At 44.5% G+C, this 23,723-nt stretch overlaps 1 protein-coding gene across 5 annotated transcripts in view; it reads left to right on the top strand.

The window, feature by feature from the left end:
- The window catches only part of LOC122928542 (solute carrier organic anion transporter family member 1C1-like), a 214,205-nt gene that overhangs the window by 27,104 nt on the left and 163,378 nt on the right, over positions 1-23,723 (top strand). For 3 of the 5 annotated variants that reach the window (XM_044281480.1, XM_044281477.1, XM_044281476.1), the window contains one exon: positions 13,063-13,310. The exons of 1 other annotated variant lie outside the window; for it this stretch is intronic. The gene's annotated coding sequence lies outside the window, so the exon portion shown is untranslated. The remainder of the gene's footprint in view (positions 1-13,062; positions 13,311-23,723) is intronic. One more of the 5 variants, XM_044281478.1, reaches the window with a different exon arrangement.

Below are 23,723 nucleotides of genomic sequence, written 5' to 3'. Positions count from 1 at the left end.
GCGACTACTAAAAACACCATACACTGTATTATGAACAATAAAGAATATTTATTACACAATACAATTATACAAGTCTAACAATATGCTATATCTATATATATTCATAGATCAATGGATATGAATATATATACATATAGAAGTACACACCGCAGTATAGAAACAGTACTACAATAAACACAATACAAGCCTAACCACACTACACAGCACAATCCCAAATTCCACCCCACATACTATCTATACATTGCAATAATACACTTACATACATACAATTATCGGTTATACACCCGCCTGGCTACTCACTGTCCCTACGGGGGCACAAGTGGGTTAATCACACAATTGTGGCCCTGCAGGGGTTAATACCTGCAGGCCAAGGAACACAGGGTTTTGGGTAAGGCGGGGCAAGGGTTACTCAGGAAAGGGTGTTTATGCTCTGCAGGGACTTGCAGGGCAGAAGCTGGGCCTCATGTTGTGAAGGGGTTAATGGTCAGGGACAAAGCAATGCAGAGGTGTAATGCTCTGCAGGGATTTATTCACACACTATATGTATTTGCTTATAACTATATATATCTATATCAATGGAATAGATAGATATATTTATAGCAGCACACAACAATATAAGTACACACACTATACTACACTAACACAGTCCCAAGTCCTCCCCAACTTCTAACTACAATTGAAATAATACACATGCATACACTTTTCCAGCAGCCCACCCAATCCTGGCAATATACTATCCCTACGGGGAATAACCAGGGGTATTACGGAACAGGGGATATGAGGGATCTACAATCCTGGGGGAACACAGGGGATATTAGGATTATAGGGGGACTCAGGGCAGGAGAGGTGGGGGAGAGCCATGGCAGATACACACATATAGATGTTTGGGGCAGATCTACCTGCATGTACATATACACAATATAAAAGGGCCAATATTCATGCATATATGTAAGGGCATATATATACATATATATTTAAATCTAACACTTCCCTCAACACCTCGCTTCAGGCTCTGATGGCACAGCGTGCAAACCACTCGGGTCTTGTTGTCAGCACATTGTTTGAAGAATTGCCATGCCAGGGAACTCCTTGAAGCTGCCTTTGGGGTGCTCGGTCCCAGATGGCGGCGGTCAGTAGCAGGCGGAGTCTCTTGGCGGCGGGTGTTCTGCTTTTGCCCACTGCTCCCTCTTTTGCTACGCTGTTGGCTCGGTCTCACTACTGCCTCTTCCTCCGAACTGTGAAAGTCAGTGGCACGACCTTCATTCCATGTGGGGTCTAGGACCTCATCGTCCCCTGCATCGTCTTCCACCCAGTCTTGATCCCTGACCTCCTGTTCAGTCTGCACACTGCAGAAAGACACAGCAGTTGGCACCTGTGTTTCGTCATCATCAGAGACATGCTGAGGTGGTATTCCCATGTCCTCATCATCAGGAAACATAAGTGGTTGTGTGTCAGTGCATTCTATGTCTTTCACCGCTGGGGAAGGGCTAGGTGGATGCCCTTGGGAAACCCTGCCAGCGGAGTCTTCAAACAGCATAAGAGACTGCTGCATAACTTGAGGCTGAGACAGTTTCCCTGGTATGCATGGGGGTGATGTGACAGACTGATGGGGTTGGTTTTCAGGCACCATCTGTGCGCTTTCTGCAGAAGACTGGGTGGGAGATAATGTGAACGTGCTGGATCCACTGTCGGCCACGCAATTGACTAATGCCTGTACCTGCTCAGGCCTTACCATCCTTAGAACGGCATTGGGCCCCACCATATATCGCTGTAAATTCTGGCGGCTACTGGGACCTGAGGTAGTTGGTACACTAGGACGTGTGGATGTGGCAGAACGGCCACGTCCTCTCCCAGCACCAGAGGGTCCACTAACACCACCACGACCATGTCCACGTCCGCGTCCCTTACTAGATGTTTTCCTCATTGTTATGGTTCACCACAACAACAAAAATATTATTTGGCCCAATGTATTGTATTCAAATTCAGCGGGATATAAATTTGAGGCCTAGTATTTAGGCGCTGGGTGACCGGTATGGATTTAGTGACAGAATTGAACTTGGAAATGCACAGTAGTGTGTGTGTGAAGTTATTCTGAATGACCCTATGTGCACCTTGAATATTATATACCCTTTTAGGGATAGATTTCAAATAGCTCTGATATAGCAGAAACCACTAAATTATGAAATTGCTAAATTGGGAATTGTATTTCAACCCAGAACAAGAAATGTGCTTTGACGGACACTAAATATCTTTCCCAGCCACAACAGGACAGCGGTAACGAGAGATTTAGCGGGATATAAATTTGAGGCCTAGTATTTAGGCGCTGGGTGACCGGTATGGATTTACTAACAGAATTAGACTTGGAAATGCACAGTAGCGTGTGGGTGAAGTTATTCTGAATGACCCTATGTGCACCTTGAATATTATATACCCTTTTAGGGATAGATTTCAAATAGCTCTGATATAGCAGGAACCACTAAATTATGAAATTGCTAAATTGGGAATTGTATTTCAACCCAGAACAAAAAATGTGCTTTGACGGACACTAAATAACTTTCCCAGCCACAACAGTACAGCGGTAACGAGAGATTTAGCGGGATATAAATTTGAGGCCTAGTATTTAGGCGCTGTGTGACCGGTATGGATATACTAACAGAATTGGACTTGGAAATGCACAGTAGCGTGTGTGTGAAGTTATTCTGAATGACCCTATGTGCACCTTGAATATTATATACCCTTTTAGGGATAGATTTCAAATAGCTCTGATATAGCAGGAACCACTAAATTATGAAATTGCTAAATTGGGAATTGTATTTCAACCCAGAACAAGAAATGTGCTTTGACGGACACTAAATAACTTTCCCAGCCACAACAGGACAGCGGTAACGAGAGATTTAGCGGGATATGAATTTGAGGCCTAGTATTTAGGCGCTGGGTGACCGGTATGGATTTACTAACAGAATTGGACTTGGAAATGCACAGTAGCGTGTGTGTGAAGTTATTCTGAATGACCCTATGTGCACCTTGAATATTATATACCCTTTTAGGGATAGATTTCAAATAGCTCTGATATAGCAGGAACCACTAAATTATGAAATTGCTAAATTGGGAATTGTATTTCAACCCAGAACAAAAAATGTGCTTTGACGGACACTAAATAACTTTCCCAGCCACAACAGGACAGCGTTAACGAGAGATTTAGCGGGATATAAATTTGAGGCCTAGTATTTAGGCGCTGGGTGACCGGTATGGATTTAGTGACAGAATTAGACTGGGATATGGCCAAAAAATAACCACACTATTGCTGGTTAAGTGCACTTGGTGATGGGCGCAGCTTGCCCCTGGTGTAGTATATGGCCAAAAAATGAACAGACTATTGCTGGTTAAATGCACTTGGTGTGACAGCTTGACCAACCACACTACTGAGGGTTAAATGCACTTGGTGACGGGCGCAGCTTGCCCCTGATGTAGTATATGGCCAAAAAATGAACAGACTATTGCTGGTTAAATGCACTTGGTGACAGGCGCAGCTTGCCCCTGATTTAGTATATGGCCAAAAAATGAACAGACTATTGCTGGTTAAATGCACTTGGTGTGATAGCTTGACCAACCACACTTCTGAGGGTTAAATGCACTTGGTGACGGGCGCAGCTTGCCCCTGATGTAGTATATGGCCAAAAAATGAACAGACTATTGCTGGTTAAATGCACTTGGTGACGGGCGCAGCTTGCCCCTGATTTAGTATATGGCCAGAAAATGAACAGACTATTGCTGGTTAAATGCACTTGGTGTGATAGCTTGACCAACCACACTACTGAGGGTTAAATGCACTTGGTGACGGGCGCAGCTTGCCCCTGATGTAGTATATGGCCAAAAAATGAACAGACTATTGCTGGTTAAATGCACTTGGTGACGGGCGCAGCTTGCCCCTGATTTAGTATATGGCCAAAAAATTAACAGACTATTGCTGGTTAAATGCACTTGGTGTGATAGCTTGACCAACCACACTACTGAGGGTTAAATGCACTTGGTGACGGGCGAAGCTAGCCCCTGATGTAGTATATGGCCAAAAAATAAACAGACTATTGCTGGTTAAATGCACTTGGTGCGACAGCTTCACCCTGATGTAGGCTTTAGCCAAAAAACAACCACACCATTGAGGGTTAAATGCACTTGGTGACAGGCGCAGCTTGCCCCTGATGTAGTATATGGCCAAAAAATAAACAGACTATTGCTGGTTAAATGCACTTGGTGTGACAGCTTCACCCTGATGTAGGCTTTAGCCAAAAAACAACCACACCATTGAGGGTTAAATGCACTTGGTCGCAGCTTGTGCTGGCGCACCACAAGACACAAAATGGCCGCCGATCACCCCAGAAAAATGTGACTGACAAACGGTCTGGGCAGCCTAAAAACAGTGAGCAATTGAGTATCAGCAGCTCAATGACCCACAGCTGCAGATCGATCAATAATCAAGTCCTTTGGAGGAGTTAATCTGCCTAATCTCGCCCTACTGTCACAGCCGCAACCTCTCCCTACGCTAATCAGAGCAGAGTGACGGGCGGCGCTATGTGACTCCAGCTTAAATAGAGGCTGGGTCACATGGTGCTCTGGCCAATCACAGCCATGCCAATAGTAGGCATGGCTGTGATGGCCTCTTGGGGCAAGTAGTATGACGCTTGTTGATTGGCTGCTTTGCAGCCTTTCAAAAAGCGCCAAGAAAGCGTCACAAAAGCGCCAAGAAAGCGACGAACACCGAACCCGGACTTTTACGAAAATGTCCGGGTTCGGGTCCGTGTCACGGACACCCCAGAATTCGGTACGAACCCGAACTATACAGTTCGAGTTCGCTCATCCCTACTCATCACTAATTACTGGCCCTGAAAATGTTGCCATTTAGTCTTGTGGACACTGAGGACACTGGTGTCGGTGGCCGTCCCTCGTTACGCAGTCCCCAGCGCCACTATTTTTCACTGTGCGCAGTGCCCGCCTTACAACATGTGTCCCGTAACATCACATGTGCCCTGACCAATGCAGTTACTGGGAAGGTCCACTTAACCACAGACACATGGACAAGTGCATTCGGCCAGGGACGCTATATTTCCCTGACGGCACACTGAGTGAACGCTGTGGAGGCCGGGAGCAAGTCGAACCCTGGGATGGTACAGGCGCCACCAACACCAAGGATAGCAGGCCCTAATTCCATCAGGGTTTCTGCCACAACCTATGTTAGTGGTTCCAATTCCCACTTCTCCTACTCTGCCTCCTCCTCGACTTCCACCTCAGAATTATCTTCTTGCAGCATCAGTCAGCCATCCGTCGGTAGCTGGAAGCAGTGTAGCACTGCAGTGGGGAAGCGTCAACAGGCCGTGCTGAAGCTGATATGCCTATGGGACAAACAGCACACCGCCGCAGAGCTGTGGCAGGGGATAAGAGACCAGACTGAGCTTGCCACTCAACCTAGAACCAGGCATGGTTGTGTCTGAAAATGTCCGTAACTTGGTGGTGGTTTTGGAGCTCGGCAAGCTCACACACATCCCATGCCTAGCCCACGTGTTCAACCTTGTGGTTCAGCGGTTTCTCAAAACCTACCCCAATTTGCCTGAGCTACTGGTGAAGGTGCGCAGCATGTGTGCACATTTCTGCAAGTCACCGACAGCTTGAGCCGGTCTGTCAATGTTGCAGCAGTGCTTGAAATTGCCAGCTCACCGGCTGTTATGCGACGTGAGCATGCGCTGGAACTCCACGTTCCACATGTTGGCCAGGCTTTGAGCAGCAGAGGGCAGTAGTGGAATGCCAGCTGCAACATGATCGTCGCCTTTCCAGTCAGCTTCCGCTATTAACAAGCGGGGAGTGGGCATGGATGTCTGAACTCTCGGAGGTTTCAAGAAACTTTGAGGAATCAACACAGATGGTGAGCAGCGATAACCATATTATCAGTGTAACCATCCCACTTTTGTGTCTACTCAAAAGCTCGCTGCTCACAATTAAGGACGGCACTTTGCATGTGGAAGAGGTGGAAATGAGGGAAGACATTACACAGGGTGATAGCCAGACCACCCTCAGTTCGTCTTCTCAGCGCGAATTGGACGATAAAGAGGAGGAGGAGCAGGAGACGGTTGCCTCAGCTACAGAGGGTAGTACCCATGAAAGTTTATTTCATCTGTTCAGCGTGGGTGGGCTGAAGAGGAGGAGGAGATTGAGAGTGATCCTCCTGATGACGACAGCGAAGTCTTGCCTGTTGGGACTCTGGCACACATGGCTGACTTCATGTTAGGCTGCGTTTCCCGTGACCCGTGTGGCAGGCGCAGCACTATGAAGTGCCTTTTGCACTGTGGCATTAGAAGAATTTTAATATCTCTGACTTTTAGTCTAACCAGACTGTCTATTACTCAGTAATTCCTCTAGCGCCGTTCTATTGAAACAGTAGGTTTAAAGAGCACACCAAATTCTTGAAATTACTTCTTTATTAACGTCAACTTTTCTTCATATATAACACTGCCACCTCCGCAGCAGATAGTCCTTGTACATAACACGTGTTGAAAAGATATCACAAAATGGCAGTATACATAAGATGGTGACTTAACTGTTCAATATTGTCATTCAACATAAAATGGTGGATACATTTCTCTCTTGAGTATCTGTACTCTCACTTTAAGTTATTTAAGTACTGTATGATCTCTCTGAGAGGTACATCTGAGGTCTAACTAATAGAGTTGAGCGGACACCTGGATAATCGGGTTTGACGGGTTGGGCCGAGCTTCACAAAAAAGTTCAAGTTCGGGACCTGAACTTGACCTCGAACCTGATCTTTTGAGCACTAAAATGGCTGTAAAAAGTCATGGAAAGGGCTAGAGGGCTGCAAATGGAAGTAAACTGTGGTTAATAGCATGGTAAGTGCTCTGCAAACAAATGTGGATAGGGAAATTACTTAATATAACATAAAATATGTAAAAATAATAAATTATAATCTTGATCTTGGAGGACGAGGTCCATATGGAGTAGAAAGTTGAAGAGGAGGAAGCGGCGGTGTAGGATGAGCAGATAGCCTACACAACTTTTTTATTTATTTTTTTATTTTTTGGGGTTTAAATTAGGGTACAGACAATGCACTGGTTGCAGGGCAGGCCAGCACCTCCAAGGCGTAAAGGGCAAGCTCAGACCATATGCCCAATTTGTAGACCCAGAAGTTAAAGGGGGTAGACCCATCAGTCAGTACTGTAGGTGTGTGCACACATACTGCTCCACTATGTCGCACGTCCCCGTGATGTCCACGATTGAATTGTATATCTGCTCTATCAACTTTCGATGTTCTTTTCTGCGCTTACCATGTTGACCACGTTTAGCGGCGAATCAGGGTTCCATGCCGGAGAGGGGGTGTGAGAAAGGGAGACCACATCCAAGGTAGGTCAATGGCTGCAATTTGATCGAGCTGAAATGTGGGAAAAGTTATTAAAGAGGAAGGATTGAATGAAAGGGCCAATTAAAGACGAATTTAACACATTTTATTCCCTGTCACCTATGCAGAGCAGGGGGTTTTCTTTGCCAGAAATGGAACAGATGATTTTTTTAAATTTCTGTCCCTGTCACCTATGCAGAGCAGTGGTTTATTCACAGCAAAAATGGTAAAATGTCACCCAAGAATGTAACAGAAAAATTAGTGATATTTATTAACCTGTCTACTAGGTAGAACAGGGGTATATCACAGCCAAAAATTGGTGAATTTCACCCGAAAATATAACAGACAAATTAGTGAAATGACGTAACATAAAATACGTACAAATATATTTTTTTATCTTGATGTATGAGGTGGAGGTCCATATGGAGTAGGAGGTTGAGGAGGCAGTGGACGTAGCAGAGTAGGTGGAAGCGGCAGTGGAGGAGGAGGAGGTAGCCAACACTGGTTTTTGATTTTAATATTTATTTATTAGGGTACACCCCAAAAGAATGAGAAATATCAAAAATACAACAATAATCAATTGCGCTGTAGTATAACAATGACTGGGTAAGGCCGGTATACATGTCTATTATGCACAAGGTACGGACAAGTCCTGTGGGATCCATGCTTGGTTCATTTTAATGAACGTGAGCTTGTCCACATTGGCTCTGGACAGGCTGCTGCGATTGTCTGTGATAACGCCCACTGCCGTGCAAAACACACGCTTAGATAATACACTGGCTGCAGGGCAGGCCAGTACCTACAAGGCGTAAAGGGCAAGCTCAGGCCAAGTACCCAATTTGGAGACCCAGAAGTTGAAGGGGGCAGACCCGTAATTCAGTATGTGTAGGCGTGTGCACACATACTGCTCCACCATGTTGCTGAAATGCTGCCTCCTGCTAAGACGTTCCATATCAGCTTGTGGTGCTGGTTGTTGTGGCATGCTGACAAAGCTTTTCCACATTTCGGCCATGCTAACCCTGCCTTCTGAGGTGCTGGTGGTGCCCCAGCTGCATTGGCAACACCTTCCTCCTCCTCTGCCTTGTGCTTCCCCTTTCCCTTTGCTGTCAGGTGGGAATTCCACCAGCAGCGCATCTGCCAGCATGCGCTTGTACTCACGCATCTTAAGATCATGCTCCAGTGATTGAATTAAGGACGGTACGTTGTCCTTGTAATGGCGATCCAGCAGCGTGGCCACCCAGTAATCAGCACAAGTTAAATTGTGGGCAACTCGGCGGTCGTTGCAGAGACACTGCAGCATGTAATCGCTCATGTGTGCCAGGCTGCCCAGAAGCAATGACAATCTGTCCTCTGTGGAAGGTGTATCCCGCCAGCCATGCACCAGTGAAGGCCATGAGCTGGCTTGGGTGCCACCCTGCTGTGAACTCGGTTCATCCTCCTCATCATCCTCCAGAACTGTGCCCTGGCTGGACAATTGTGTATCTGGCATTTGTGGGTGCAGGAACCCACCCTTGGAGCCACTTGTGAATGACTGGCCGGAAACCCTATGAAATAATCCCTCTTCCTCCTCTTCCTCCTCCTCCTCCTCCTCCTCCTCCTGTGCCACATCCTCTTCCATCATCACCACAAGCGGTTTTTCAAGGAGGCATAGAAGTGAGATAGTAACGCTGAGGATGGCGTTATTGGCACTGGCCATGTTGGTAGAGTACTCGAAACAGCGCAACAAGGAACACAGGTCTCGCATGGAGGTCCAGTCATTGGTGGTGAAGTGGTGCTGTTCCGCAGAGCGACTCACCTGTGCGTGCTGCAGCTGAAACTCCACTATCGCCTGCTGCTGCTCACACAGTCTGGCCAGCAAGTGCAAGGTGGAGTTCTACCTTGTGGGCATGTCGCATATAAGGTGGTGAGCGGCAGCACTGACAGGCGAGCAGCAGCAGGGTGAGAACATCGAAAGCGCGCACATTCTGCAGCAGCTCTGACATATCGGGGTAATTTTTAAGGAACCTCTGCACCACTAAATTCAGCACAAGCGCCAGACAAGGGATGTGCGTCAAACCGGTTAGTCCCAAAGCTGCTACGAGTTTTTGCCCATTATCGCACACCACCAGGCCGGGCTTGAGGCTCACTGGCACCAACCACTCATCGGTCTGTTGTTCAAGGCCCGTCCAAAGCTCCTGCGTGGTGTGGGGTTTGTCCCCCAAACAGATAAGTTTTAAAAGTGCCTGCTGTCGTTTACCCTTGGCTGTGCTGAAGTTGGTGGTGAAGGTGTTACGCTGACTGGATGAGGAGCTGGTAGAGGATGAGGAAGTGGAGTAGGAAGCAACAGGAGGTAAACTGAAGCGCCTTGCAATCCTCGGTGGTGGAAGGACATGCGCCAAACTGCTATCCGCCTCAGGCCCGGCCGCCACTGCATTTACCCAGTGTGCTGTTAGGGAGATATAACGTCCCTGACCATGCTTACTGGTCCACGTATTCGTAGTTAGGTGGACCTTGCCACAGATGGCGTTGCACAGTGCACACCTGATTTTGTACCCCACTTGGTTGCGCAGGGAAAGGATGGATCACCTGGAAAAGTAGTGATGGCTGGGCATGACGTACTGTGGGACAGCCGCGGCCATAAGGCTTTTTTTTTTTATTGATAATTTTTATTTTCATAAAAAACTGATATAAAAAAACAAGGAACAATACAGGTATAAATATCACAAGTATTGCATAAACATATACATGGTAGGGTATGATAAGGCTTTTGAAACTCTCCGTCTCCATCAGATGAAATTACAGCATTTCAAAGGCCAGTAATTTTGAAATGCTGGCATTGAGGGCCAGGGATCACAGGTGGGAAGGGGGGTACTTACTCTTCCGCTCCAGTATTTGGGAGATGTTGAGCTGAACGCTTTGTGGAGATGCTTGGTGACCCAAGTGGTGGTGTTGCTGGCAGATCCTCTGTTTGTGGGGTGGCAGGTGCCACTGTCACTCTAGAGGTAGATGGAGAGGCCGAGACTGCAGCAGAATTGGAAGCAGGAGGAGCCAGAGACCTTTCTTTGTTTTTGAGGTGTCTACTCCACTGAAGCTCGTGCTTTGCACTTAAATGCCTGGTCATGCAGGTTGTGCTCAGGTTGAGAACGTTCATGCCTCGCTTCAGGCTCTGATTGCACAGCTTGCAAACCACTCGTGTCTTGTTGTCAGCACATTGACTGAAAAACTCTCAAGCCAGGGAACTCCTTGGAGCTGGTTTTGGTGTGTTCGGTCCCTTGCTGCGTACTGTCTGGGGAACTGCCGCTCCGCTTTTGCACCCTGATCCCTCTCCTGCTGTGTTGGTGGCTCTGTGCGACCACCGCCTCTTACTCCGAACCACACAGGTCATTCGCATGACCTTGATTCCATGTGGGGTCGAGGACCTCATCGACCTCCACATAATCTTCCGCCCAGTCTTCACCCCTGCCCTCCTTGTTGGTCTGCACACTGCAGAAAGCCAAAGCAGTTGGCACCTGTGTTTCATCATCATCCGAGATGTGCTGCGATGGTCCTCCCATGTACTAATCTTAAAACATAAGTGGTTGGGCATCAGTGCACTCAATCTTTTCCACTTCTGGGGCAGGGCTACTGTATGTGGATGGCCCTGGGAAATCCGGCTCGCAGAGTCATCAAAAATCAGAAGAGACTGCTGCATGACTTGGGGCTCAGACTGCTTGGCAGATTTTCAAGGGGGTGAGGTGAAAGACTGATGGACATCAGCTGCAGGTGCTAACTCTTTGATCTTTCAGCAAGAGACTGGGTGGGAGACAATGTGCACTGTCAGTAAGCCAATCTACTATCGCCTGTACTTGTTTTGGCCCCACCATTCGTAGAGCCACATTATAATGTTTTAGAGGGTCAGCTCACCAGCAGGCCCTAACCTACAATCTTTTACAGAGTCAGCTCACCAGCAGGCTCGTAGCTCAAATCTTTTACTGGGTCAGCTCACCAGCAGGCCCGCACCTCAAATCTTTTACAGGATCAGCTCACCTGAAGGCCCTCGCATTTTATTTTTTAGAGGGTCAGCTCACCTGCATGCCCTTGCATATAATGTTTTACAGGGTCAGCTCACCTAAAGGCCCTCGCATATAATGTTTTAGAGGGTCAGCTCACAAGCAGGCCCGCAACTAAAATCCTTTACAGGGTCAACTCACCTGCAGGCCCTCACCTAATTATACCTAATAGGTAATTTGCGCGCATGCTGTCTTGCTTGGATGTGGTAGCCATAGCTGTTTCTCAGGCCCTCTCCGGGATCGAACCATGATTCCCCCGTTATCTATGGTCTACATGGTTGGGGCTGAAAATAACACCGAAAATTGATAGGGCAGACATCCAAATGGATCGTCGCTGTCATGGGGACGTGCAATCGTTGCCAGGTTATCGAGAGTCACCACAGCGGCAGCAGGCCCTCGCCCATAATGTTTTAGATGGTCAGATCAGCAGGCCCTGGCTCCAAATGTTTTTGAGGGTCACCAGAAGGCTATCAATCATAATTTTTCAAGGCTGTGTATGATGCCCTTCTCTATGTGTAACAAAGGGTGTATTGGAATGCCGGTTCCTTGTAATTTGTGGCAGCCCTTTCACTTAGTGCATAGGCTTTATGAGTGTAGGAGTCCCACTACATGAACAATTGTACCACAATGTGAATGAGGCCCTCCTTTATGTGATATACAGGTTGTATCGGAGTGCCTCTTCCTTATAATTTTTGACAGCACTTGCACTTTGTATACAAGTAAATATACAGGAAGGAATGTTTCCTATAAATTTTACCGGTAAAATATATATATTTTTTCCTTCGGTTTTGTGCGTATTATTGTCAGTCTGTAAAATTGGCGTACTATTCGGACAACATCCAGCAGTGACCTGCAAGTACAAGATGCATCCAGACATCCTCCCTATGCTGTTCCAGAACCATTTTGGTGGTGTTTCCATCAATTTCTGACATTTTCCTATGAACCAGGCCATTTTCAGAGAAGGCGGTACCTGGTTTAATGCTCGGGTTCTCCTATTGACTTCCATTCTGCTCGGGTGCTCGGTCTAGCACCTGAACATTACAATGTATTTGGCCCAAGCCCCCGAGCACTACAGTGCTCGATCAACACTAAACTGCACTATTTTGGGAACATATAATTTAATTTAATGATTAGATTAGATTTATTGAATTTTTTTGGGAGGAGGGGTTGCAATCAAACAGCAATTTAGCTGTTTTGGGGTTTTGATTTTACAGCATTCACTGTGTGGCATAATACAATTGGGGCAATAGAATTAGGGTGATCTATATAGTTTTTTATGCTTTAGTACATTTTGTTTTAGAAAAAAAAACATTTTTAGAAATATGTTTTTGTGTCACCATTTTTCCATCAACTTGGCTGTGTAAGGACTTTTTTGTGTGCAACAAGTTGATATTTTCATTGGTACTATTTTATTGTGCATATGGCTGATTGCTTTTTATTCCATTGTATGGAGGGCAAAGTGACCAAAATAATAATTATTTTTTTCATGACATTCATTTTTTTCATGACTTGATCATTATATAGAAGTTGTTATGGATGTGACAATATCAATTATGTGTACTTTTTTATTTTGTGACATAATAAATCATTTTTGCTTTTTTAACATTTTATTTAACATTTCTTTACTTTTTTCAGTCCAGGAGGGAAGTTGAACAATGATTTGATCAGTTCTATAATACTATTATGGCAGTATTGTCCATGTTGCCTTGGACCCTTTATTTTCACTGATCAATAACTGAGAAAGACAAATAAAACAATCCCAAATAAGAGTCAATCATGAGGCAGCTCTTTGATTAGTTAATCATTGCTGATATCTGACTACAACAGCTCTGGAGTGTCTTGTCCTGGTGTAGATGCTGCATGAAGCAAGCACAGGTGCTCAGGTAAGACTTATAAGTACTTATTTATAAGACTATGAAAACTTCATATAAAGTGTGGATGGACGTGCCATATGCAGGTGCCCATATTAGGTGGGGAGAGGCACTGTTACCTCAAAAGCAGCTTCCTACTGTCTATTATGTTACATGGAAGGGTCTGTGTAGAGGAGTTCCATGTCTTACATTTGGGGCTCATGCACTCCTGCAAAAATGTCCTATCCTTGTGCGCAAAACAGGCAAGAATATTTTTTTTGTGGGGCCATGGAACAGACTTGCAGATGCAGGCACCACATGGGTCTGCTCTCTACATCTTTTGAGGCCCCCTTTGAGATGAATGGGTCTGCATCTGATCCGTAAAACACGCGGATCGGATGTGGACAGAAACTGTAGACATGTGCATGAGCCCTTACTGGAGATGTCCTGAGCTCTCTCTGTCCCCCATACTGCAGTAAGTTTGTTTTTAGATGTTATTACTTTTAAGACAATTGTGGAAAGGAAAGGGCAATGATAGAAATGTGGAATAATTATAAGATTTCAAGTATAAAATACAAAATAGAGAACGGAGAACTTCTTGTGCAGGATTGCAAAAGGACTGAATAAAGAAGATAGCAGACACATAAAAACAAGCACATTTTTAGATCCAAAACAGCACGGCTTTACTGAGAGAAGATCATGTTGAACTAATCTTACTGATTTATTTGACTGCCACAAAGGTGTTGGACAAAGGTGACACCATGGATATTGCCTTCCTGGATTTTACCAAAGCGATGAATCCAGTGCCACATAAAGAGCTGATACTGTAAACCACTGGATAGTTCAGTGGATTCACAGTTGACTGATGAATAGAGTTGTAAATGGTCTGTATTCTTATGAAAGACAAGTTACAAGTAGTTGTGGTACTAGTGACTCAACCAAATTGCCCAATTAATGGACAGGTGCACACCCCTCAGCACCCCCAGTGCTGTATAGAAAGGTTTAAGGTGAATACATGAATAGGTGGGGGGCACTCAATATCTGGCAACACATGGACCGCAACAAGTAAAATTAAATTTAAAAATAATTAATTCACAAATATGAAAAATAAGATAAATTATGGTCATTTGAATCTATTGGGCTGTACGCAGCAAATCCTTTTTTATTAATTTATCTTATTTTTCATATTTGTGAATAAATTGTTTTTTAATTTAATTTTACTTGTTGTGGTCCATGTGTTGCCAGATACTGAGTGCCCTCCCACCTGTTCAAGGTACGAGTAGTGTTGACCATAACTTATAATCCATAACGGAATTCTTAGATAACCCAAACCCGAACCTTGTACGCCAAACTTGAAAACAAAGGTCGCTCATCCCTAGTTACAAGTAGTGTAAAGGGTCTGTCCTGGATCCAATTCATTTTAATATTGACATAAGAGAAGGCTTGGTAGGTAATGTCTGTTTGTCAATGACACAAAAGTGTGTAACAGGGTAAAACATTTCTGGAGGGATTTGTAGCATGGAAAATTATTTTGCTTCCCTGGGTAAATGGTCTAAATAAAGGAAACTGCTGTTCAATATTTCCAAATTAAAATGAATGCAGTGGGGGAGAAGAAACCCTGAGTCTGAGTATCGTATTGGCAGCTCTTTGTTAGCAAGGACTTCAGGAGAGAAGGATTTAGGTGTCCTGATATCAGACAGCTTCAAAATGAGTTCACAGTGTGGACAAACGGCAGGGAAAATAAGAAGGATGCTTTGCTGTATAGCTAGAGGTATAACCAGTAGGAAGAGAGAGATTGTGATCCCACTGTATAGAGCTCTAGGGCGGCCACATCTGGAATTCAGTATCCAGTTCTGGAGACCCCATCTACAAAAACATATAGATAAAATGAAACAGGTGCGGAGGTGGGCTACAAAAGTGGTGGAGGGTGGAAGCATTACAGTAAATATTAGAAGAGACTAAAATAATATAATCTGTACAGCCTTGCGGAAAGACAAAGTGAGGACATGATTGAAACATTTAAAGGGTTTCTGTCACCAGAAATACCTAAATTTAACTGGCTGACATTAACGATGTGCTAATGTCAGCTGAACCTAACTAGCCTATTCCTAGTTTTATCCATGCCCCCGTTACTCCATAAATGTAACTTTTATAATATACAAATTAGCCTCTAGAAGCAGGGGGGCATTGCCCCTGCTTCTAGAGGCTCCGTTCTCCCACCTCTGTCTCCTCCCTCCAAGTCTTGATTGGCAGGGCCAGGGAGCGTTCGCATCCTCCTGCCGGCCCCGAGTGCATGGTAAATCTCGAACCTGAGCCATGCCGTTTAGTATTCAGCACAGGTGCAGTAAGAAAATCGACAGCCAGTGAGCATCTTTCCTTCACTATGCCTGCGCCGAATACTAAACGGCACAGCGCAGGCGCCAGATTTACCATGCACTCAGGGCCGGCAGGTAGATGGGAACGCTGCCTGGCCCTGTCAATCAAGACTTGGAGGGAGGAGACAGAGGTGGGAGAATGGAGCCTCTAGGAGCAATGCCCCTCCTGCTCCTAAAGGCTAATTTGCATATTATAAAAGTAAAATTTATGGAGTAACAGGGGCATGTATAAAACTAGGAATAGGCCAGTTAGGCTTAGCTGACATTAGCACATTGCTAATGTCAGCTAGTTTAATTTAGGTATTTCTGGTAACAGAAACCCTTTAAAGGCATCTGTCAGCAGATTTGTACCTATGAAACTGGCTGACCTGTTGCATGTGCGCTTGGCAGCTGATAGCATCAGTGTTGGTCCTAAGTTCACATTTTCCCACATTGCTGCAAAACATTACGTTTTCATATATGCAAATGAGCCTCTAGGGTCAACAGGGTCGTTGCCATTACACCTAGAGGCCGTACTCTCTGTGCAACTGTTGCGCCCACTGCACTTTGATTGACAGGGCCAGGCAGGCGTGATCACCTTTACCTTGCCTGCCCCTGTCAATAAAAGTGCAGAGCCTCTAGGTGTAAAGGCAATTAGAGCAGGTAAAGAGTAGGTAAAGTGTAGCCCATCCATCAGTGACGACCAGCAACTGGAAGGCATAGTATCCGTCCTTCTTCCATTCCAACCAGCAATGCCCCTTTTATGGTTACTATTATCTTTTAATGTCTGTGAAACATAGGGGACACATTGTATCATCAGTTTTTAACCAGAGTTAATAAAAGTTACGTTTTAGTAGACACTCTGAACTATTTACTCAACTATAACTTTTAATATAACTATAACTTTTAATATTAACTATTAATAAATAATAGTGTCCTACAGGCAAAAAGAATGGCTATATAGTTCCTACCTGTGATAAGTCAAGTGTCCCCATACAGTTTGTGGCCCATATATATCTATAAATATCCCACACACAGTATGAAGCCCCCATAAGTGGCACCTCACACATTCTGGGGTCCCATAAGTGCCATCCTATACACTAGGAGGCCCCATAAATGTTCCCGTGCACAGCCATGCCCCGTTAGTTTGAATAGTCACCTATCCCATGTTCACACGACGAGCGGTGTTCTGCTGTGGTCTCCAGTTTATGGTGTCTGTGGCTCAGCTCATCAGGCATGTAACCTGTGCCAAACCACTGGTAGTAGTGGAATGGTGGAGCACGGAACTGACGGATCCCTTCTTCACCACTGTGAACTACAACCACTACAACTGTATGAGATTTGGGAATTCAGGAATGTCCCGCTGGATCCAAAATGGTTAGAGGGCATGGGGCTGACCTTAGATTTCGCAAACTCTGCCAGTCCTGACCTCTGCTTTTCCGTGCCTACTGGTTAGCCTGACTCCTTAGTGCTTTGTATTAGTGTCTCCTGGGTCAGCTGTCCACTGAACTGAGACTACTCCAGCCTGGTGGTTCCCCTGCATTGGAGTCCAGATTCCTGTATAGAAGTTAAAGGGTGAAGGACAGGGAAGGACAGGGGGGATGCCAGAAAAACACCTCAAGCCAAATCTGTCCACGAGGCACAGTGGATCCACATCCATTATTACCTGTTTGCTCATAACACTCTTTTATTAGATGCAAAAAAACTGTGTGGATACCCAGCCTAATCATAGTAAGCCAAATCAATGTGAGTATGTCTACTGCTCTAACCAGTCCGGTACCTTTGCACTATAATTGAACCACAATAAAATAATTAAATAAATGGTAGGTTATCAAGACATACACTGGGTAATTTAATATATTTATGGTACATTAAATACACACGAAGAATGGGTATAAACAAATAGTGTGTAAATAAAACACATGAAATTACACACATATAAATTAAATCAATTAAATGTCCATGGAAGCAGTATAGGGTAAAATAGAGTATAGTAGAGTTCAGTCCAAAGGAATAGAAGGTAATGTAAAATTCTGCATGCCCTGCATCTGAATGGTTACTGATCACCAATGGATTTACCTAAATAGATGTTCAGAAAGGTTTCAAAAGTGGCAGATTATCGCTCACAAGCGTTTGACCTTAGAGGGCCATTTCCGTTTTAGGGTCTTTGTTTTTAACCCCCCTCATTCCCAGACTGATAACTTTTTAAATTTTCCATTCACATAGCCTCATGAGGGCTTATTTTTTGCGGGACAAGTTGTACTTTCTAATGTCACCATTTACGGTTGTATACAGTGTAGTGTGGTGTAGAATTGGTAAAAAACACAATTCTGACATATATATATATATATACACACACACAGGTGAAACTCGAAAAATTAGAATATCATGCAAAAGTCTATTTCAGTAATGCCAATTAAAAGGTATTGCTTTAATGCAGCTTAAATTAGAATTTTGTGAAAAGGTTCAATATTCTAGGCTCAAAGTGTCACACTCTAGTCAGTAGTGATGGACGAAAATCTGCTGGGACGGTTCGCGAAACGCGATCGCGTGATTGCGATCAAATGTTTGTGAACCGCAAGTTTGCGGCGGGTCCCATTCATTTTAATGGCAGGTGAACCTGAAAAACCTTCAGCTCATATTTGCAGCCAAGAAATAATTACTATAAGTGAGCAAATAGTCCCACAACATGGACAGTGACATACCAGATGTATTATTCGAATTTGCGATCTCCATAAACAAAAATGTCAATGCGAAATATCAGCAATATAATTTTTGCATACGCGCATGCGCAAATGCACTATACAGTACCCAAATGCACTATAAAGAAAGTATATTGGTATATAACACCCCACTTCAATCAGGTTTTTTTTGGGGGGGGGGGTGACTGGTATATCACACCATTAGAAATGATTTGTTCCAATAACGCTTGTCCCTCTATATAACTGCAGTATCGCAGCAGAACCGCACACAACTGCTGCACAATACAAATGCACTATAATATACTTTCTAACATAGAAAGTATATTATAACATTGTACAAGGAAGGCAATCCATTAGAATATACATAAAGATAAAACATAACCTTTAATAATTTTACTATGAGGGTCCATTCACATGTCCGTAAGTGTTTTGCGGATCCGCAAAACACGGACACCGGCCATGTGCATTCTGCAATTTGTGGACCGCACATCGCCGGCACTATAATAAAAAATGCCTAATCTTGTCTGCAATTGTGGACAAGAAAAGGACATGTTCTTTTTTTTTGCGGAAACGGAAGCACAGTTTGCGGAACGGATGCGGATCCATTTTGCAGACGTGTGAATGGAAAAGATATCCCTCAAAATGAAAATAAATTTAATTATTAAAGTTAAGCAAAAAGCATAGATGTGGTAGGCAATAACAAGTGCTCGGCGGCACTAAATCAGGTGCTCGGCGGCACCAAATCAGAAACCATATGTCCTACCACAATCCGGGGGGTTCCAGTGCACATCCATGAATCCAGGAGGGAAAGCAAAAAAACATCCATTCCTGGGCTAAATGATGATGTGGTATTGAAGGACAGGGTGGGAAAAGAACTGTCCCTGATATTGCCCTACAGGGGGGTGCTATTCTGGCCCTGATAGCCTAACCACAGACCACCTGCCCTGATAAGAGCGACCCCGTCCGGAAACTTACCCTATATAAAAATGGCCCTAGTAAGCCACTAGCCCCTAGGCCCATGACTTCCAGGTGATCACTATATAGAGTTATGTGTTTTTGACTCATTATAAAAGTATATTATAAGTATATCGCACCCCACTGTGTATCACACCTATCGATAGCACACCTATACTAGTGCTTAAAATGACTTTTGGGGCCCTATTAGCTAGCGTTTGGTGTCCCTAACAGCCTGTCCCTGCCCCACACAGCAACCTCTCCCTACACTGGCAAAACACTGAATCTAACATGGTGGACAGATCAGGTCTATTTATGAGGTAGGGGGTGTGTCCATGTGCTGAAACGTCTCAATTGGCAGTCCTGTACCACCTGATGGATGTGTCATGGGTCAAAGTTCTTCACAATGTAAAAGAGTATGGCGGGCGCGAATTTCTCCGTATGTTCGGCGAATCGCAAACACGCAAAGTTCACCGCGGAACGACCTCCGGGCGAACCGCAAGGCCATATAATATATATATATATATATATATAAAATGAAAAAATAGAGCAGCGCTCCAAAGTAGCAGTAAAAAATTGTATCTTTATTCACCCATAGGTCACCTATGGGTGAATAAAGATACAATTTTTTACTGCTACTTTGGAGCGCTGCTCTGTTTTTTCATTATACATTTGGGTAAGCTTTTTCCCTTTGAGCTAGAACCCACCTGTTTTTTGGTTGGTGCTGCCATATTTTTACTTAATATATATATATATATATATATATATATATGATAAGGGTGGGCGATATGGCCTAAAATCTATATTGCGATATAATTTTAAGCATGTGCGATATGCAATATATATCGCTTTCTATATTTGGGGGAGTGTTTAAACTTTTTTTTTTACTTTTCATGTAATAACTATTAGCCTCCTTAAGGGCTAGAACCCTTGTCATATTCACCCTAATAGAGCTCTATTAGGGTGAATAGGACTTTACACTCTCCATGCTGCCCTATGCTTTGTCCACACAACAGCAGGGAGCCTCTCATGTGCCCCCCAGCCACTCATGTGCCTCCCAGCCTCTGATCAGCCCCAGACTCTCATGTGCTCCCCAGCCTCTGATCAGCCCCCCAGCCTCTCATGTGCCCCCCAGCCTCTCCCTCTTATAAGCCCCCTCTGGTAACTCAAACCCACCCCCTCCCTCCCCAGTATTAATCAGTATAAACCCATCACAGGGTCCCCCTCCTCCCCGCCATAATTGGTGGCAGTGGGCAGTTCCGATCGGAGTCCCAGCAGTGTAATGCTGGGGCTCCGATCGGTTACCATGGCAGCCAGGAGTCACGCTACTGAAGTCCTGGCTGCCATTGTATGTTAGTGAGCAGCATTATACTCAAGTGCACCGTGGCCGTCGGGTGCTCCTTCTTCTCATAGGTCTGTGCGACGCATTGCTAATGCTATAAGCATTAGCAATGCGCCGCACAGACAGAAGAAGGAGCGACCGGCGGCCACGGCGCACGTGAGTATAATGCCTCTCACTAACATACCATGGCAGCCAGGACTTCAGTAGCGTGACTCCTGGCTGCCATGGTAACCGATCGGAGCCCCAGCATTACACTGCTGGGACTCCGATCGGAACTGCCCACTGCCACCAATGCAGAGACTGAAGAACATTCCTGGCACCGGACCTCTGACAGGACGCTATGATCCACGCGATTAAACCCCTCAACTGAGGGGTTAATTGCGGCGGATCACAGCGTGCAGTCATAGGGGCCGGGATATGGCCGTCACATGAACGCTACGTTGGTATTCAGGCGTTCATTGGTGGCGCAGTGGCCACAGTCCCTCCCCTCCTCCTCCTACTCTGTTCTTATTAGTGGCCAGCGGCAGTATTAGTGGCCAGCGGCAGCCGCGCACAGTGAGGAGGGAGGGACTGTGCCGACTCAGGAGAACATGGTGCGATCATTCACTACCGCTCCGTGGTCATATCGCGGTCCGGCGATATAGGCGATATGCACAAAATCCATATCGTGGCACAAATTTATATCGCATATCGCCCACCCCTAATATATATTTTATTTTATTTATAATACTATGTGGTAAAATTGACCTGTTACTTTCATTCTCCAGGTCAGCACGATTACAACAATCCCACACTTTCTTATATTTTAATACTGGAAAAAAACTTGAATCAAACATATTCTGACCATTATAACTTTTTTGTAGTTATGTGTACAGAGCCGTGTGAGGGTTCATCTCTTGCAGTGTTATCTGTACTTTTCATTGATACCATTTTGAGGTGTGTGTGAATTTTTGATCAATTTTTATTACTATTTTTGAGAAGTGACACAAACTGTCAAATTGGCTTTTTTTTTTTCGGTTATGTCATTCTGTTATGTCATTCGCTGTATGGGATTTATAATGTTACATTTTATTAATACGGACGTTTTCGTACACAACAATGCCCTTATGGCTGATCGCATACATCTGCGAAACGCTTGTCCATCAGGTAATATAGATTATTGGTGGGGTCATCTAAATTATCATTTGTGGGCAGCAGATTGTGCTTTCTAAACAGCATTCTGCTGCCAACAAACAATAATTCTGTATGGGGATGAGCAATGGCATTAGTGGCCACCTCCACTGACGAGCAGGCGTTTGTCATGAAGGAATGCTTCCTTCCCGAAAATCGTCATGTAAAGGGACCATTGCAGTGCCTCTTGGTATAATCTGTGTGTTCTTGATCTCCTGAGAATGATCTGCTTGCTACAGAAGTCTGTGCTTGTGCACTCGGCTCGTCAGCCTCTCTGTGTTCTCTGGTTCTACAATAGCGTGAGGAGATTCCTGCTGTTAGTGTAACATAGTAAGATAGGGGGTCATTTATCATTTAAACTTGTTTTTAGTGATTGACAAACATCTGCCGGGATGGTTTGCGAATGCAATCAAATGTTCGCGAACCGCAAGTTCGCGGTGGGTCCCATTCATTTTAATGGCAGGCGAACCTGAAAAATTTTCAGCTCATATTTGCAGCCAAGAAATAATTACTAGAAGTGCACAAATAGTCCCACAACATGGACAGTGACATACCAGATGTATTTTTCAAATTTGTGATCTCCTTTTATTATTTTTTTCAATGAGAAATATCGGCAATATAATTTTCATGTACGCGCATGCGCACACCAGTTATAATTATTTTTTCCAATACCATTTGTCACTGTGTGTAGCAGAGTGAACGGAGCAAAACAGCAAACAAATGCTGCAGTACCCAAATGCACTATATAGAAAGTATATTATACGTATATTATACCCCTCTGTACTGCACACCTATCAATATTACACCTATACCAGTCCTTAAAAGGACTTTTGTGGCCCTATTAGCTAGCGTTTGGTGTCCCTAACAGCCTGTCCCTGCTCCACACAGCAACCTCTCCTTACACTGGCAAAAGACTGAATGTAAAATGGTGTCCAGATCAGGTCTATTTATAAGGTAGGGGGTGTGTCCATGTGCTGAAACGTCTCAATTGGCTGTCCTGTACCACCTGATGGATGTGTCATAGGTTAAAGATCTTCACAATGTAAAAGAATATGGCGGGCGCGAATATCGCCATATGTTGGCATGTTGGGCGAATCGCGAACGAGCAAAGTTTGCCGCGAACCGACCGCTGGGCGAACTGCAAGGCCATTAGTACTTGCTATTGTGTCATTTTTAAGTCTGGCTTTGCTTTGTGTGCCTGCAACAAATTTATGAACTGGTGAACCTTAAAGGGGTTGGCCACTTTCAGGTTTTTATTGACCAATGTTTATAAAAGATGATTATATGGCAATTACTAATATGGCCTTTGTTGAAATTCAGCACCATTTTCTATATTTCATAAGGTATGCCCTCTTTGTTTAGTAACATAGTAACATAGTTTATAAGGCTGAAAAAGAAATTTGTCCATCCAGTTCGGCCTGTTATCCTGCAAGTTGACCCAGAGGAAGGCAAAAAACCTGTGAGGTAGAAGCCAATTTTCCTCACTTAAGGGGGAAAAAATTCCTTCCCGACTCCAATCAGGCAATCAGAATAACTCCCTGGATCAACGATCTCTCTCTAGTAGCTATAGCCTGTAATATTATTACACTCCAGAAATACATCCAGGCCCCTCTTGGGTTCCTTTATTGTACTCACCATCACCACCTCCTCAGGCAGAGAGTTCCATAGTCTCACTGCTCTTACCGTAAAGAATCCTCTTCTATGTTTATGTACAAACCTTCTTTCCTCCAGACGCAGAGGATGTCCCCTCGTCACAGTCACAGTCCTGGGGATAAATAGATGATGGGAGAGATCTCTGTACTGACCCCTGATATATTTATACATAGTAATTAGATCTCCCCTCAGTCATCTTTTTTCTAAAGTGAATAACCCTAATTTTGATCATCTTTCAGGGTACTGTAGTTGCCCCATTCCAGTTATTACT

This window comes from Bufo gargarizans, chromosome 2 (assembly GCF_014858855.1).
Source record: "Bufo gargarizans isolate SCDJY-AF-19 chromosome 2, ASM1485885v1, whole genome shotgun sequence".
NCBI lineage: Eukaryota > Metazoa > Chordata > Amphibia > Anura > Bufonidae > Bufo > Bufo gargarizans.
The sequence above is the reverse complement of the archived record's forward strand: the minus strand, read 5'-3'. Positions and strand labels throughout refer to the sequence as shown.